Genomic DNA, 5,001 nt, shown 5'->3' with positions numbered 1-5,001 from the left:
AGCTATTGAGCACAGGAGTTAGAGACATATCCTCTGAATCAGAGTTTCCTAGACCTTAAATGCTGGAGGCTGCAAGTGTAAGAGGAATAGTGAGAAAAAAAACCCTGGTCATACCCTATTCGCTCTCCCTTTCAGCATCCACTCTCTGCCATGGTGTGACACAGGATACTGGGCAAGATGGACCAACCGTCTGACCCAGTAAATGGCATTTCTTATGTTCCCAGTAATCTTGTCAGTATTTCATAAGGCATGTCTATATAGTAACAAAATAACATTGCAGACATACCCAATCTAGCTTTAAATGGGTTTGGGTACCATAGGGAATATAGCTGCATTAATGTAGTGCTCTGCTCGGGCCGATACTCCCCATTTTCCAGGAAGGGCTGTTTAGCCTGAGCAGAGTCCCCTGCCAATATATGTGTATAGTGAATAAGAAGCACTTGTGACCTGTGCCAGCTTGTTTGGTTTTCCTGTATAGGTGTTGGATTTACCATGAAGATGGAAAATAAGCCTTGGCTGGCCCTTATCAAAAAAGCTCAAAAAACAAAAAAAACAAATGTTTGGTTACATTAGTTCTCCTTTGTCCTCTGAGCAAATCTCCTACTACAAGAGGTCTGTGTTCAAGTCTTCATTCTCCACCAGCAACTGTCCATCACTGTCTCTACAGAAACACCAATGCTCTCAAGTCTTGTTTTATGAATGTCTGATTAAAACTTGAAATAGTTTATGCTTTATATGCCTGTGTTAGCTCTGTAAAAATACTACCTTTATCAGCAAAATGAAAACAACAGCTCTTTGCCTTTTATTTGTGAAATGCAGCCCAGATCATGTTGATTCTGGCCAAAAATATCCCCAAACCTACTACTCAATCAGAACAGGTAATGATGGTTTCAAGTACGAATCAACATCAATTTACACCTGTCCAGACATTGCAGAAAGGGTTAGGAACACTGTGAGGAACTGTCTGTGCAACCAAGTCATTCTTTTCTGAAGAAAGTAACACCCAGTCTTGAAGTTGTTACAACCAGTCCCAGAAAACTCATGGTCCCACCAATTGTTCTGCCATGAACCGGTATTGAAATATTAATTGTTTGGACTGTTAGAGGCAACCTGTTGCCTTCCTTTACTAAGCCATAAAAGGAAAACATTTGTACTTCAAGGGAAAACACCAGTCGTGGCATACCAAAATGACTGTCCTTACTGGAAGTACTGCCTACTATCAAAACAGAACAAGCCTTGGCTTCTCCTTCATTTAGGCAGAAAGCTTGCATAAACTCCTGCCTACAAGCAAGAGGTTCTCTCACACAGACCTGCATTTTTCCTGCAAAAAACACCACTTGTGCCAAGAAAAAAAAACTAACAATGATTGCTTTTTCAGAAGAATATCAGGACTTTAAGAACTAAACCCAAGAGGCTCTTGGCTTCAAACAAGAAAATATCACTGAATTCCACCACCTAATCACAATATAGTGCATCAAGTGAATAAAAAGAGATGTCAGCTTGTAATTCACCAGATCTGGAAAAAAGTGGTTGGGGATTTAGACCTGTCTATGGAGAGATTTTTAATTGCCAGGAATGTAAATACAGCTGATGCAACAGTAACAGTGTAATCCCACAGTGTTTGTTCACCGAGCTAGTGAGAGTTTGAAGTTTGTTTTTTTAAAAGCACCGCAGAATTGTCAAGACTTCTACAACTTTGTTTTAATTTTGATCTCACTAAACAGAAAAATCCACAAAAACAAAGTAATTGGTTGCCACCAGTTATTAAGACCCAAGAGAATTTAAGGAGAAGACAGCTAGAGATGGCCTAGTGGTAAAGATGATAGCCTTTATTACTGGTAACCTGGGTGATAGGTAGAAAATGTGATTTAGAGGTTTGCTTTTAGAAACTGGCTTGTAGGTAAAGTAGCTATGCATTCGAATAATGGTCCAGGGCAACAGCGGGGGTTAATTGATTTCTAAAAGCCTGTTTGTGACAGGTTCTTCAAGGCCCACTGTGTCTGACACAGACAAACAGCAAGCAGACGCATAGGCTGGGAATTTGAAGATGTGTACCACACTGTTCCATAACAGAGATAAGGAACTCTGCAGCATTGGTGCCAAGTCACAGTGCCCAAGTGCAGAGCCCAAGGGATTTCCAGTTTTAATAAACAGACCAAATTAGGACAACACCAGAAAGAACCAAATTGGGATGTGTGCATGCGATGGGTTTTTGGAACAAAGGACTATGCTGACAGGACAGAATATGGACAGTATGATGCCCACAGGTAGACCAGTCAACAATGCCCAAAGATAAAGAGTCATCAGAGGGAGAAAGAAGACAAAAAAAGGATTTTCAGAGCAGCAAAGAGTTCCCGAGAGAGGAACCTGAAGCCACCATGGACAGAGGGCACACCACCAACCTGTCTCACCCACCCACTGGAGGAGGGTGGGCCTTAGCCTTTTGACCTCCAGACTGCTGACTTCTGCCATTCAAGAGAGAACCTCAGAGTGAATCTCACATACCAGCAAGACATACCTCGACTTTGTGAGCCCTGGGACTGGTAGATATAGAATTATTTGTGTTATTCTTACCTGCTATCACTGTGCATCAATAAAATGTGCCTATCATCGAATGGAGAGGTCGTAGTCAGTCTGAGGATTTGGGTCTGCCCAGAACAAGGTATCTGGGTCATAAATCCAGTGCCAACACTGGGAAACACAGGTTTAAATCCCTACCCCTCCAATGATCTCATAAGCAACCTTAAACAAGTCACTCAGCCTCTGTGTGAAGGAAGGATGCTTGTTGCATGGTCCATCAGGAATCTGCAGTTTCTCTAATACCAAAAGCACTGGCATGGTAGATGTAGAATGAACAGATAGCAATACTGAAGAGGGGAAGATAGAAAAGGGGCTCAAAAGTTTGCCAGCTTGCTTATTACTACTAGCTGGTTGTGGCATTAATCACAGAAACTAAGCATAAGTTTAGTTGATCTATTTTTCTTACATAAATGCCTGGATGTGTGTCTATATAGAACTGAAGGAGGAGAGGTAATTTTTTAGGCTTGCTCACCTGCTCTTCACTAGGAATTTTTTTAAAATGTGCTAGGAAAGACACTAACAAAAGAGGAATGAGTTTAAGTGCATGTTTGTTCTGTGTCACAATAAAGAATACCAGATCAAAAGACAGGCAGCAAATGACTCAACAGATCATACAAAAGAGGCTGGGAGCATAGGAGAAAAAGGGTCTGTGATTTCTTCTAACAGAACGATAGAAGGTCTGTTACTCCTGCAACATCACAGATCACTTGCCAAACCCTTTGTTACTGAAGCTGCTATTGAGACACACAGAAAGGACTTTGGTGTAGAAAAAAAATGATACATGGGTTCTTCATTTCACCCTCAATATGAAAACAATACTTCAAAGGGAAAAATCAGATATGAAAAACATATGCTCCGGGTTCCTCAGCTGCTTGAATCTGCTGCAGGCCTGAAGAAATAATTATAGTCTTTGTCTGCTGGAAAGTTCATTCAGGAATAACAAGAATATTGCAGACCACTCTTCCCTCTGTCAGGTGGACCCCATCCCTTCCCAGAAGTCCATCCTCTTAGAACTGCCCCCTCCCCCCCAGTTGAAAAAGCCAAAGCCCTGCTGGTGACACCATCTACACTGTCACATATTGCTTTCCAGGATGCATTTGCTCCTAGCTAGACCTTTACCCTTGACTGGAAGGATCAACAAGACCACCTGGGCCCCCATCCCATTCACTTTTGCACCGAGTCAGAGTCATTTTTGATCTTCTCAAAGTTGTCCTTGGTAGTTAGTGCCCACATGGATGAGCAGCATGGGATAGTAGTCAGAGGACTGGATGAGTCTGGGCTCCCTTTCTGTGACATCTTGGATGTGGGCTCCTGGCAGGAAGCAGACCTCTGGAACCAACAGATCAGGCCAGCAGATGGATGCCTCCGTGCTCTGCAGCAGGGAGTTGCCAGCCACAGCCACCACCAACCCACAGCTTTCACTTGGCAGCAGTGGTCTTGATAATCTCCCCCCTCTAGGGGAGCATGGTTTGGCCTCTCTTGCCAGTGAAGTGGGGTCCTTCTCATATAACACCAATGCTTCATACCTGCTCTCCATCTGGACAGCTGCAAGTTCAGAACAGTTCTGTGTGTTGCCAGAAGTGATAAACTGCCAGCTTCCACCTTCTAGAGAACTTCTCTTCCAATACCCCTTTTGCCTGCCCCTTTCCCACGGTGTTGGAGGTCTTCTTGTGCATCAAGTCAATGAAAGCCTCATGCTTATGGATGCTTCAGAGCCTATCCACTTCCTCCTGCAGTTCCCTTACCTGACTCCTGAGAGAATCCATGAGGAGGCACCTCTCACACTGCAAGCACTCCCACACCTGGCTGTCACTGCAAAGCCAGGCCAGAACCTGGGGGGAAGTCTCAGTAGTTAGTGGCCAGGACAGGACCCACAAAGGTACAAGCTGTAGATACTTTGGAGCAGGATAAGCATAAAAGACTACAAGGTGTATAATGTTTTCTCTTCACCTGTTTACATGTTGCTGGAACAGGGAAAAGAATCTGTCATACTGTCTTTGCTGTCTACAGTAAAGCCTTATTTATGAGGACTACAACTTAGTTCGTTGCTGAGGTGTGCAGTCTACATTTGTTTGGGAGGGGTTTAACTGACCCCCTTCAAGGCAAATCGGGAGAGGTTCTGCAAGTCTCTTTTTACAATCCTATAGGACTTTATACTAATCTGGAGTTAAAAGTAACTTCAGTGCCACTGTTCCAGCCCAGAGGATGATGATCTGCTGGCAATCTGGAAAACATCCTTTCTACAGGAGAAACTTCCACCTTGCATTGGACAAGGTGAACAGTTTATAGTTTCATAGTTTCTAGGGTCGGAAGGGACCTGAGCAGATCATCTAGTCCGACCCCCTGCCATGGCAGGAAGAGCACTGGGGTCAAATGACCCCAGTAAGGTGGTCATCCAACCTCCTCTTAAAAACCCCCAGG

General features: G+C 43.7%; 1 long non-coding RNA gene across 1 annotated transcript in view; it reads left to right on the top strand.

The window, feature by feature from the left end:
* The first annotated feature begins 211 nt into the window (after positions 1-211).
* Positions 212-5,001, top strand: part of LOC109302444 — a 37,977-nt gene continuing 33,187 nt past the window's right edge. Inside the window, exon 1 of the long non-coding RNA XR_002098776.1 lies at positions 212-223. This is a non-coding gene — a long non-coding RNA (uncharacterized LOC109302444). The remainder of the gene's footprint in view (positions 224-5,001) is intronic.

The sequence above is a fragment of the Gavialis gangeticus genome, unplaced genomic scaffold (assembly GCF_001723915.1).
Source record: "Gavialis gangeticus isolate Ggan-Ray unplaced genomic scaffold, GavGan_comp1, whole genome shotgun sequence".
NCBI classification, from domain to species: domain Eukaryota; kingdom Metazoa; phylum Chordata; order Crocodylia; family Gavialidae; genus Gavialis; species Gavialis gangeticus.
This window is presented reverse-complemented; position numbering and strand designations above follow the sequence as displayed.